The 14,434-nt window shown below is 38.4% G+C and overlaps 1 protein-coding gene across 3 annotated transcripts in view; it reads left to right on the forward strand.

Annotated features, from left to right (window-relative positions):
* PRR16 (proline rich 16) overlaps nt 1-14,181 on the forward strand; it is a 338,264-nt gene extending 324,083 nt beyond the window's left edge. For all 3 annotated transcript variants that reach the window (XM_075272474.1, XM_075272490.1, XM_075272482.1), the window contains one exon: nt 13,386-14,181. The gene's annotated coding sequence lies outside the window, so the exon portion shown is untranslated. The remainder of the gene's footprint in view (nt 1-13,385) is intronic.
* The last annotated feature ends 253 nt before the right edge of the window (nt 14,182-14,434 follow it).

A 14,434-nucleotide genomic window follows, 5' to 3' on the forward strand; every position in this document is an offset into this window, starting at 1 on the left:
CCTATATGTCACTTTGAAGGGTTTTACTGTATCATGAACAGCACTTTATCATTATCCACTAGAAAAAAGAATTAGTGTCTGATCAGCAGAGTTCCAACCACTGGCATCAATAATGATCATTAAAATGGCGACCCCATGTATACCCACTTGACTAGATCAGCAATTGCACATGTAATTTTCCACTTCATTCAATTATATGGGACTGTCTTCAGAATCCTCATAGAGGTAAATGAAGTAGTGGTACACATTCATGCTCCTTCCATAATGGCCGCCTTGGTACACCATTCTTGTGATCAGTCCTCACTCATCAGACACTTATTTTCTGATTTTCTGCCAATAGTGTCTGCCACTTGTAAGTCTCAGAGCATACTGTAAGGCCTTGTTCACACTACAGTGTACTTTTATAGACCTAACAACCATGAAAACAGTTGTGTTGGCCCAATGAAGCCCACTTTGTACACATGGCAGTGAATAATGCCATGCACTCTTTGGAAAAATGCATCTCACTTACTGTTACTGTTGCCTTGTGTAGGTTCTTGAGGTTCTGATGTTTTTGAAAATAAGACATATACATTTGGCTGTATCAAAAGACCTGCTTGTAGAATATAAATGGATCACTTACTGGTTTCAAGGAGTTGGAATTAAGGTACAGTATAGAGCAGATTCAATGTCAAACAAAGGATAAAATGGCTCTGGCGTTATTTGTCCCTGGGGATCTCATTTTTCTTCAAGTGTAATGTTAGTTATACAATAATGCTACACAAAGTGACACAGATTGCAAAGGTACATTATTATTTTGACTTCTTACAGTTCTGACAGCAACAGAATGTAGGTAATAAAGCGGTGTGTGAAAATACAAAAAAAATCATTATAGCATCAGTATTGCTATTATTATTCTGCCTGCTTCACTGACTACAGGAAATAAATCTTCAAATTACCATTTTTGTGACTCCCAATAAATGCTCTGTATGTCACCTTCATGTTAGGTTCTGGTGCTGATTCCATTACTATGGTTTGTTTCAAGTTCATATTGAATTGGAGATTCTGAATGGCTTTTGGTTTATCTATGGAGAACAAGAAATAATGTTTAAGATGATTTTTGTAATATTAGTATTTCATAATATTTCATACATATACCATATACCAGATGATATCTCATACTTATACCTGATGAATAATTAGGAAAAAAAATCCTTCATATTAATTTAACCTTCTCTGGGGGTCACATGTAGTAGAGGAGTTAATGTCACTAACTGGTAGGTAAGAGTTAAATTACACAAAAATCCCCATTAGGGGCCTCCACATGGTGTAATATATTATTGGTGACTTCACACAATGTAACGGGGCATTATACTGTGCGGGGAGAATAAATTAACATTATACTATATAGGGGCACTAATGTGGCATTATATTGTGTGTGGGCTCTAAGGTGGCATTATGCTGCATGTCACACTGTGGCATTATACTGTGCAGTGGTACTAATGTGGCATTATACTGTATAGGGGTTGCCAAGGGGCATTATACTGTGTGGGGGCACTAACATGGTATTATACTGTTTGGGGGGCACTAAGAAGCTTTATACTGTGTGGGAAATTAACAGTGAATTATATAGTGTGGGGGTAGGGGGCATTAAGAGGCATCATTATACTGTGTGGGGCCATCAAAGGAGATTTACACAGTGTGTAAAACTCCTTACACTAATAGGGCGCAGTATAATTCCCCATTAGTGCCCCATTACAACACAATGCTCTTTAATGTCCCCCTCTACACACAGTAGAATGTTCCTAATTGTCCCTCACATAGACCCTGACAGTGGTCAGGAGAAACACAAGTTGTATAGGCAACAGAGACAACTACTCATAAGGCAGATGTGTCGTTTCTCCTGTGATCCACCAGCTGAACTATCCTCACCTAAAACTTTTGCACAGTACTCCATATGTAATAGTTTAAAGTATTGAAGAAAATCTTGTATTAACCCAAGCAGTTGAGCTACTTGAAAACTTTTTAAAAAATGTTCTTAACCTGTGATGTCTTTCTAAAGATCCTTGGCTGATCAGAGGAACACTGCTGGTGAAGGTGAAAGCTCTTCACAGAGAATGTACAGGACTCTCATCAGAACCATTAATAAATGACATAAACAACAAGTTGCTCCTAAATAGTCTTTTGACACTAAAATTAATTATGACAGCGAGCATCCAGCCACACAATAGAGCGGCACAGCTATGTCTACTATGGTAGTATTGGATGTGTGCCCGCTGTCCGCTGTGATGGCATCTGGATATTACTAATGAGTTTAAGGCATGTGTCCATGCTGTGGACGATCATCTCCTAAATATACAGTACTAGAAAATCCTTAAAGACCCGTACATTAAGACATATTACATGGATTCCAGTGGGTCATTAATGCATTAAAGTTTTAGGACTTACATAGATGTGATATATTCAAAATGGTTTATAATTCATGCACTGCAGAGTCAGATGAAGTTAGTAGTATATTGTCATATTTATTATTTTATTTGTTATATGGCCAATGAGTGTCTTATATTGGACACTGTTCACCCTAAATAAAAGGGAGAATTCTGGTCTTGGAACCAGTTACCTTATTTTCTATGTTGTGGTCACCTTATCCAAAAATCTTAGACAGCCAACATTGGAAAATCCAGATAAATAATAAACATTGTAGGCAGAATATGTGTGTGGACTACTGGCATGACCATGAGACTTTTCATACTGTGTCTATGTTCACTATATGCACCAGGAAAGCTACCGGCATATACAATAAATTGACCCAGAAGTTCCACTTTTAAAAATGAAGGACAAAACAGAGATTGCAGTATACACGAGGGTTCCCTTTTTTCTCCTGTAGAGAATAACGCAGCAGATTGTGTTATTCCGCACAGACATGTTCAGCATACGTTTTTCTTAATAACGCTGACTATTAGTTAGGACTGGAGCTGTCACCATGTCTCAAAAGTCTGACATACATTATCTGATAGGTACTCTCACCCTGGGGATTTTGGTACTTGCAGATCAAAATCTGTTCAGTTATTCCAAAAATATAAGCCTGTAAGTGTCCATACAGATTACGGTATACAAAGCAAGGGCTGATAACAATGTATAATATATATCACACAGAGACCCCATACCCAACAGTGTTACTGCCCACATGACTAGTAAACCCAAATATGTATCAACACCCAAAGAGCTTATATCTATGGAATGGCTGAATGAATTTTGATTAAAAAAAATATAAAATGCCCAGGATGACAGATAAGGTGCATCACTGGGCTTTCCAGACCTCTTTAAAATATATACGTCCAAGGTTTCCATTGAACGGTTTACCAGATGGAAACCCAGTAAGGACACTGCACAGTGCAATATTAAAGGAACCTAAAAACTGGAACAAGCCCCTAATTTATGATTAGTTAGCAATCTGGCCTGACCTCAGATATATATATAAATATAAATAAATATATATATATATATATATATATATATATATATATATATATATATATACAGTCCTATGAAAAAGTTTGGGCACCCCTATTAATCTTAATCATTTTTAGTTCTAAATATTTTGGTGTTTGCAACAGCCATTTCAGTTTGATATATCTAATAACTGATGGACACAGTAATATTTCAGGATTGAAATGAGGTTTATTGTACTAACAGAAAATGCGCAATATGCATTAAACTAAAATTTGACCGGTGCAAAAGTATGGGCACCTCAACAGAAAAGTGACATTAATATTTAGTACATCCTCCTTTTGCAAAGATAACAGCCTCTAGTCGCTTCCTGTAGCTTTTAATCAGTTCCTGGATCCTGGATGAAGGTATTTTGGACCATTTCTTTCTACAAAACAATTCAAGTTCAGTTAAGTTTGATGGTCGCTGAACATGGACAGCCCGCTCTCAAATGATCTGAAAACAAAGATTGTTCAACATAGTTGTTCAGGGGAAGGATACAAAACATAGTAAGGAAATGGAAGACCACAGGGACAGTTCTTGTTAAGCCCAGAAGTGGCAGGCCAAGAAAAATATCAGAAAGGCAGAGAAGAAGACTGGTGAGAACAGTCAAGGACAATCCACAGACCACCTCCAAAGAGCTGCAGCATCATCTTGCTGCAGATGGTGTCACTGTGCATCGGTCAACTATACAGCGCACTTTGCACAAATAGAAGCTGTATGGGAGAGTGATGAGAAAGAAGCCGTTTCTGCACGTACGCCTCAAATAGAGTTGCCTGAGGTATGAAAAAGCACATTTGGACAAGGCAGCTTCATTTTGGAAACAAAAATTGAGTTGTTTGGTTATAAAAAAAGGCGTTATGCATGGCGTCCAAAAAGAAACAGCATTCCAAGAAAAACACATGCTACCCACTGTTAAATTTGGTGGAGGTTCCATCATGCTTTGGGGCTGTGTGGCCAATGCCGGCATCAGGAATCTTGTTAAAGTTGAGAGTCGCATGGATTCCACTCAGTATCAGCAGATTCTTGAGAATAATGTTCAAGAATCAGTGACGAAGTTGAAGTTACGCCGGGGATGGATATTTCAGCAAGACAATGATCCAAAACACCGCTCCAAATCCTCAGGCATTCATGCAGAGGAACAATTACAATGTTCTGGAATGGCCATCCCAGTCCCCAGACCTGAATATCATTGAACATCTGTGGGATGATTTGAAGCGGGCTGTCCATGCTCGGCGACCATCTAACTTAACTGAACTTGAATTGTTTGTCCAAAATACCTTTATCCAGGATCCAGGAACTGATTAAAAGCTACAGGAAGCGACTAGAGGCTGTTATCTTTGTGTAATGGGGAGCAGGTGATGATATACGCAGTAACTGCACAGAGCCACGGAATAACAATATATAACAGTTTAATAAAGAAAGGAGGGGAAGGGAATGGGAACAGGAGAGAAGGTAAGAAATAAGTATACAGTAGCTAAGCAAAACATATAACTTCAATATGACAGTGCACACAACAAATAGTGGTAGTTACCCCTCTAGTGTCTTTAGTTAGAACCTGTATGCATTGGCTAGGAGAGGCCTCTCTTAAAGTAAGTCAGTAACAAGGTGCACCTTATTAATCTTCCAGGCAGGGCCTGCTTTGTCTTCCAGCACACAAAGCTGCTTTAATGCTTGACCGAGCTGTATGGCCCCTCACTCTACTCACACTCCAACATACCTCTGTTTACAAGCTGACACAAGGCAAGAATAGTGAAGTCTCTCAGGGTCCTTGTTCAGCAAAGGAAAGTCCTTAATGGGCAAAGCAGCCTGCAGCAGGTCCTCCTAGCATGACATGTGTCCCCCTTCTGCCTGCAGCTTCCTGTATGCACACGCTTTTCCTCTCTGGAACATACCATCTTTCTCTGAGCTGTAGGGGGGGTTCTTTTGTGAATAGATTTGCCCTGCAATTTAGTCTTTCAGCAGTAGATGGCAGCAGAAGATCAGACAAATGACACAGTTATTCCATAAGCCCCTTACATTTGCAAAAGGAGGATCTACTAAATATTAATGTCACTTTTCTGTTGAGGTGCCCATACTTTTGCACCGGTCAAATTTTGGTTTAATGCATATTGCACATTTTCTGTTAGTACAATAAACCTCATTTCAATCCTGAAATATTACTGTGTCCATCAGTTATTAGATGTATCAAACTGAAATGGCTGTTGCAAATACCAAAATATTTAGAACTAAAAATGATTAAGATTAATAGGGGTGCCCAAACTTTTTCATAGGACTGTATATATATATATATAAATATATAAAGAAATATATAAATATATACTATATATATATATATATATATATATATATATATATATATAAAAATTATGAGTACCTTATTGGTTGAAGACTCTCCTGTTACTGCACATATGCCACCTAGTCTGAATACAAACCAAACCACAGTGGCCATACAATTGCCCTAAATACGCTGTTTTGACAGAAATATCTGCGGCACACACAGTATGGACAATGGTACGGTGCCCATTTCCAACACCAACTGCACACATTTTTGGAGTCATTCAGTACATTCATCTCTCTTTATTCTTTAATATGTCAGTGCAGATTATTCTTCCGCATGATGAACACATTCATAGAACGTTATCATAATCTTAAACTAGCAAAACATTTTTTTTTATTGAATTAGTGAAATATTTTAAGATTATTCTAAATTAAAAATTGATCATCCAGAGTATTGTTAAACTTGTCTTGCAAAGTTAAAACTTTAATCTCCCTGTAAATTGAATTACATGTCAGAGAACACTCCGATCCAGCTTTTCTCACTTTATATTCTTATAGTCTTATGTTTCAAAATGAAGACGAAGCCTAGAACCGGATGTGACATTGAGTGAATGCGTTCACGAAATAGGTCTAATACTTCAGTTGTCTTGGTAACATGTGTATTAGGATTTTATTTTTCTTATGCCTTTCTGTGGGATCCATGGCAATAATTCACTTCTATGGTTTCCATATGGATTAACATTCCTATCAGCTGTAACTAGAAATTCCTATTCATGGGGAGGCAGGCAATTTAAATATGTATATTTCTGTACATACGGTATTTATAGGAGTATGTATATCCATATTTAGTTATCGTTGTATGTATAATCGAATATATAGGTGTATAAAGAATAATATGTATTCACATATTCCTCTTCACACTTCAACTTGCTCTTCTGTGTACCAGTTTACATATATTTTTCCAAACACATATAATAGGCTCATACCAAATTACAGAAATCAGCAATTGACTTTTTCTGTAACTCTTATAGACTTCAATAGTGCTGGTGACACACATGGCCACCTTTCTAGTGAACTCAGTGGGAAGATTAGATCTGGCAGTCAATGAACTAAATCACATAATCCCTGTTCTTCTGATCTATGACCATTATACAAATAAGACTTAAACTTACCAGGTATTTATGGCATGCCCTATGGATAAGATGAGAATACCTTCTTAAAGAGGGGTCAGCAAGCCATTCTAGATTCAGAAAATAATTGTATTCACCATTATACAACTATTATGTTCTGTTTCTCTGTTATACTTCATAGGAATGTACTGTATTAATAAATTGGCAAGTGGGTGTTACTAGATGGGGTCGTGTCTCTATAGTTTCACTCACTGTCCAATCAGTGCTATCTGTGTCAGACTATACAGGGAAACGCCACTTAATTTATTCAAAAAATTCTAGGAGACGGAATAGAGGATGCTCCAAAAATTGTTATTTACCAAATCCATACAGGAAGGTTATTTTAGTCCTAGAATATTATATAACTTCCATTAAAAAAAACTTTTCTTGAACAATATTAAGAAGTGTATTCTGGTCTAAGATTACCCTATCAAACCTAACCAGTACATTGAGACAGAGAAGAGTTTACAGATTGAGGATGCCTGTCTGTAAGAGGGTAAAATGAGCCTGTTACACAACTGCAAATTAAAGGGGCTCTATCAGCAAAATTATGCTTTATGAGCCCCACATATGCCTGAATAGCCTTTAAAAAGGCTATTCAGGCACCGCTAATCTTATTTTAAACCCACCCCTGTTTTAAAATAATACCCTAAAAACCAGTATGCAAATTATACTTACCGTGCATGGTGGGCGGTCATGCATTGTCTGACATCATCTTGCTGTCACGCCTTCCTCTTCTTTCTTCTTCCAGCAACGCCCTCCTGTCCTGGCTCTTCCCTGCCTTGATCTTCTGTTCTTCCGGTGGGTTTCGTTCGCTCCGGGGCCATTTTTGTAGTAGTTCTAAGTTCCCCTTAGAACTATGCGAGTGAACTTCTTCATTCCGGAAGAACAGAAGATCAAGGTGGGGAAGAGCCAGGACAGGAGGACGACGCTGGAAGAAGAAAGAAGAGGAAGACGTGCCAGCAAGATGGCGTCGGACAGTACACAACCGCCCACAGTAAGTATAATTTGCATATTCATTTTTAGGGTATTTTAAAATGGGGAGGGGGTTAAAATAAGATTAGCAGTGCCTGAATAGCCTTTTTAAAGGCTATTCAGGCATATGTCATGACTAGAGACAGGCAAACCATCTCATATCAAACCAAAGTATGACCCAAATATTCAAAATTGTTGGGATTGTATTTTTTTTACAAATCCAAAATTGAACATTTGTTTTGGGGGAACTAAAATAGTCACCACCGTATAGTCTGGGGTACCTTCAGACCACAGAGTATAATAGATGGAGGCCCAGGGGAGGTGACAATAAAAAAGTAAGATTTACATCACCTTCTGTTACCTCTGTGTCTGTCAAATATTTTATGCAAAGTAGCACTAGATAGCTATCAGTTAGTATAGGGTACACATTTGTGCTTTGTTCTTAAAATAATGCTAAGTGCTATAGTAATAGAGGATCATGAGTCAGTGTGGGGTCAAGGGGGGCAGAAAAGAATTTGTTTTGGTGCCGCTCTGGGCTGCTACGGGTCAGAAGGTGCAGATGGCTAGGTAAACTCCACAGCAGTTATCTAACAAAGAGGGGTGTTTGGCATTAGCCATTAACATGCACCACTCTAGTGTTTAGATTTATGAATGCAATAGAGTCAAAAAATTTCTAATAAGAGCTGTAGTTGTGCGTCTGATGGAGAGGATATCTGCTGTATGATTGACAGTTGACCCATCATTAAAGGTCACATACTGAGAGATAAGGCGTTACTACAGAGTCTCCATAATCTTATGTCTAATGTTAAGACTTGTTCCACGTAAAGGTAGATATGAGGCTTTGGGTGTATTCACACTACGTTTCCTGAAGCTTATTCTGAACGTAAAACACGTTCAGAATAAGCGGCGTATAAAGCAGCTCCATTCATTTCTATGGGAGTCGGCATACGAGCGCTCCCCATAGAAATGAATGGGCTGTTTCTTTCACTGCGAGCAGTCCCATTGAAGTGAATGGGAAGTGCCGGCGTGTACGGCTCGGCATGAGCAAAGCTAGCCGTATACGCCGGCACTTCCCATTCACTTCAATGGGACTGCTCGCAGTGAAAGAAGCATCCCATTCATTTCTATGGGGAACGCTCGTATGCCGGCTCCCATAGAAATGAATGGAGCTGCTTTATACGCCGCTTATTCTGAACATGTTTTACGTTCAGAATAAGCTTCAGGAAACGTAGTGTGAATGCACCCTTAGACTGAATATAAGTGACTAAAAGAGATAGGTTATGAAGTATATAACAATGTGAAGATAAAAGCCACAACTGAGACCAGTCTAAGCAGATGCTGCAAAAGAGAGCTATTGCCAAGGCATTGCTGTCACTCAGAAAAAGTGATGCAGATAGAGGGGCTGTGACCGCACCAGTACAAAGACTGAGGGCTATGACTAATTTATTAGACTTTTATGATCCAGTTATAAAAGGAGCTAAAAAGAGACTGTAACAACCTCATGTGCTTGCTATTGTTCAAGAAATCTGTTTACTTCATATGAGACTATTGAAAAAAGAACAGAAGTGCAGAGCATGAATGAGCTCACACAATGAATCCAATACATTTCCAAATTTGTATTTATTTATTTACTATGCTTATTTATATAGTAAAAGAAAAAATATATATCCTTGTACCGTGTTAGCCAGTGGATATGAAATGAAAGAAATTTTTTGAGAGAAGTCCTCAGTAGTTGATACCTTTTTTAATGGCTAACTCAAAAAGTTTTTTGATGACATATCGAGCTTTCAGGACTACTATAAAGGTCCCTTCATCAGTCCATTTCTCTGTATATATATGCCTACCTTTAGACATTGTGTTATACCATCCTGATGAAGGGACCTTTATAGTAGTCCCGAAAGCTCGATATGTCATCAAAAAACTTTTTGAGTTAGCCATTAAAAAAGGTATCAACTACTGAGGACTTCTCTCAAAATATTTATATAGTGCCATCATATTCCCCATCGCTTTACACACATCTACAGTCCCTATCAGTATGACTTTGGAGTGTGGGAGGATACCAGAGTACCTGGAGGAAACCCACACAAACCTGGGGAGAACATACAGACTCCTTGCAAATGTTGTCCTTGGCAGGATTCGAGACCAGGACTCTAGCACAAAAAAACTATTTTAATAGCTGGGGCAACATGGTGGCTCAGTGGTTAGCACTAGAGCCTTGCAGTGCTGGAGTCCTGGGTTCTAATCTCACCAAGAACACCTTCAAGTATATTCTCACTGTGTTTGTGTCGATTTCCTCCCATTCTACAAAGACATACTAATAGGAAAAAAAATGTCCATTGTGATCCCTATATGGGGTTCGCAATTTACATTTAAATAAATAAATGATCAGTAGAGATGAGCAAAAGCAGGGAGTTAAGCGGCCGGCTGCGTCAAGTCATTCCTATGGGAGCATGCTATTCGAAACTGCCATTTTGAATAGTATTCGCCCATCTCTAATGATCAGTATTTAAGAAGATAAGAACAATACGAATATATCCCATTCAGGAAATCTGCTTTCTTCTCCTTATCATCACTCAGATTGTTTACATACAGTCACTATCTGTATCCATCAAACACACAAAGCACTATAGGAAGGGAGAAGAAGGTTGTTTAATGCTTTACTGCCTCATTCTGTACAGTGGTAGACTTAGCTTGAAAACTTTGTCCACCTGTGTCTTTCTGCCATGCCAAATGTGAAGCTATTCTATCACCAGAGGGCTATTGTACTCTATATATAGAGGGTTAAACTAATCCACTATGTTCTGGGACACATATCCCTATCGCCCCAGTCACTCAGTGGCTCCCTAACACCGTGTTGTGTATCTTTTTAGGGTTGAGCGATCGTGTTCGGAAAAAATTGGATTCTGATCGGCCATCGAAAAAAAATTCACGATCGCTATCGGAATCCCGAACATGATCTTTTTAGGTGGGATCGAGATCGGTACTATTTCCCACAATGCTTTGCTTAGCCTTCACACTGAGTATATAGTGTATATTCAGTGTGAAGGCTCCGCTGCGGATGCATAGGAATGAATGGAAGCAGCCTACACACAGCCTTAACCCTCTGCGCTTCGGCTGCCTCCATTCATTCTAATGGTAGACTAAACTAACATCTCTAGTAGCTACTTACCTCCAGAGATGGCTGCTCTGGTGTTCTTCGCCTCGCTAGCCCTCCATGCAGCTCTACTCGCCTCGCTGCCCCGCCTCCCAGATTAGTGTTTAAAGAGCTAGGAAGGCGGGGCTTGTGACTTAGGAGAGTGTGGGCGGGTACAGGGCGGGGAGACGTGACGTACGAGGCGAAGAAGAACAACAGAGCAGCCATCTCTGGAGTTAAGTGGACACCAGGGGGGACTAAGTAGCCAGAGGATTAAAAAAAAATCCTCTGGCTACTTAGTGATTCACTACACAGCATGGATTCTAACAATTAAAGCATTCAATTGTTAGATTTCATGCTGTATAGTGAATAGGATTGCTTTTAAAATCCGATCTCCAATTAGTAAAAAAAATCCCATTGACTTGCATTGGAATCGGAATTGGGATCGAGATCAGGTTCCAATGAAAAATGATCGGAAATCGGATTTTAAAATCGATCCTGAAAAGTCAAGATCAGCTAAACCCTAGTATCTACTAAAACAACATAAACCTAACATCCATCCGCACCCTTGTTTGGGAACATGCATTGTCAGGGTAGCCCTGTTTTCATGCTATATTCTGTACCTTAGACTGGCACAGTCACAGCATATAACAGCATCTGATATAGTCACCTAATCTCTAAGGTGCCACATCAATACATACTTGTACATGTAGTCGAGAGTCTTTCCAGTCTAGTGTGGCTGAGAATTTGAGTAAGAATAAAAGTATTTTACATCTGGAATTGTAAACTAAAATCTGACCTATAGTTGATCTAAAAGAATGTTTACAATGTGACAAGGATATCATTATAGTAATTTGATGACCGGAGATTCTTAAATAAGTGCAGACCTTTGTCATTTTTAGATGCAGTATAGACACATGCAGGAGGAGATATCTTAAATCCAATTATTTTCAGTGCACAGTTGTCACATTAACTGTTAGCGTGTATAAGACAAGTGCACAGTTACCACTGTAATTGCCTTATGTCTGCCTCTCTAAATAAGTGTACAGAATACAGTACGGCATTATGTTTTAGACAGTCTATTTCATTTGGGATGCCTAAAGAAGATGCAAGCTAAATTTATTCACATTCTAAGAAAGCAGTGCTTTCCATATATCGGCTTAGAAAATCTGACCCTTTTACCAGGTTTGATAAGAGTTGAGACAGTAATAAATAAAATCCTACAACTGCTTTTTAATGGAGTCAAGGGAACTTTACTTTAGTATACTCTGTAGTTAGAATTAGATATGATAAAGTATTTAATATTGTATTAAACAAATATCTGCCATTCAGAGGTGTCAGGATTATATATATATATAGTTCATGTATTAATGGTTTCAAGGGTATTATGGTTCAGTAAATAAAGGTAACCATTGTGACCTTATATGAAAAGTTATGTAAGTTACATAATGTACCAATATGCTTTCTGTATCTATTATTGATGGTTCTTAAGAGCTCTTCTTGCACTGGTAACTCAGGAGGAATATTGGTAGTTTACAAAGAATGTAGCCATCCTCAAGTGATCTCAAATTTAGTGAAACATTCCAGTTTTCTCTTGATATCAATTCAACACAATATTACAATTTGCTATAATTGAAAGACTGAAATGTACCTTCAATGGGGTGGTCACACCTAGTCACAAATAGGATAGCTAGCATATTGTGATCATTTGTAATGAAACCATGCTGTGTTTAGAAAAACTGTGATACATATATCTGGACATCTAGCCAGGTAAGGCCTGGTTCACATCTGCGTTTGGTGTTGCGTTGGGGAGTCCACTTGGGGACCCCTGGAACGGAATACCAAATGCGTGGTGTGGAGAACACATGGACCCCATTATAGTCTATGGGGTCTGTGCTTTCATTGCTCACCTCTTGTTAATGCTTTCGGTATTCCGTTTGGCTCCCCCAAACGGACTCTCCAAATGGAATAGCGAACACAGATGTGAACCAGGCCTTAGAGAGGAGTAGGTCCTTTTGGGAACCCACAGAACAGAATATCAAATGCAAATATGAACCAGGCCTAAGGGAGACACAACTGTAAATCTGTCCTGCTCATGTGATGTTCACACAAGTGACAGAAGTGTAGGACTCATTACAGTTATCATGGCTGTGTCCTGTAACAAACCATACTCCTGTGTGTTCATTACATGACCAGGACAGATTTATCCCGTAGCATAAGCTATAAAGGTTCCTATTGTTGCTACAGGCAGAGATCTTACAAACCAGCTTGTGTCTTATAAAATAAATAAATAAAAGTCATAGAATATTTCCATATGTATGTCATAGCCATATTTTACCCTTATTATTTCTCTGTTTCAGGTCCCAGATGCAAGAAGAAACACCTACAATCAGCAGCTCCTCCACAGGTTTCTTAGATTTACATTCTTCATTGCCACACCTATATGGTGAAGCAATGGATATATGTGACAAGGGACTCTTTCGTAGACCTTTGGAGTCACAGCACAATGAATGGAGATTTCCTCAAAAACATGTTTGTTTTTTTATACCCATTGCCCTAAATAATTCACAGCCTTTACTAATGTTCACAAAGGAAAGAAATCTAAAACCAAGTGAACTGATCTGCAGCTGCACCTTCTCCTGAGTACACGAAACGAAAGGACAACTGGAAAACTTGAACATATCCGGCATAACTGAGCACCAGGCAAAAACAAACAGTATTACCGATAGGTTCCATAAAGATCTGGACACTTGTACAACAGTGGAGGAAATGGTCTCTCCTGTATTTTTTAAAGCCATAGATGAAGACACAGTTGACAATGGGACAGTGCTATATCTCTTTTTCTGAATGAGTTAACGGCTGTATTTCAACAGTTGTAGATTGAATTCAATGCACGTCATATATCTGCACTGTCAGTTCCATTCAGGGTAATGATATGTGCCATCATTTGCACAGATGGACAGAGCATCTAAAGACTATTTCATAGGACATATTTAGGGGCTTGCAAGATAAATGGGAATGTTTTCTTTCATGGACGCTTCACCTTCCTAACCTAAAAATATTATTTTTTTTATCTCTATAGCAACCTGAAGTCGTCAACATCGCTAGTATTCCCAGGATTTTTCATTAAAGTGTGATACTGCCAAATTAGCCTTTGACCCAGAATTTTTGACCGTTTTCTTATTTTATGTTCTATATTTTTTAATTTACTTTTTGAAATAGTTTTTTTTATAAAAAATAAATTTGCCACGGATAAAGAATAATTTATTCACATAAATACCAGCATTCGAAGGATATCCGTCATATTTCATAACGCTACATAGAGGATATCAAGCGTATATTTTATTATGTGTTTCTTTTCATTACATTTAGATGAAAAATGTGTTTACTGTGTAACCGATTTCCATTT

This window comes from Leptodactylus fuscus, chromosome 1 (genome assembly GCF_031893055.1).
Source record: "Leptodactylus fuscus isolate aLepFus1 chromosome 1, aLepFus1.hap2, whole genome shotgun sequence".
Lineage (NCBI taxonomy): Eukaryota > Metazoa > Chordata > Amphibia > Anura > Leptodactylidae > Leptodactylus > Leptodactylus fuscus.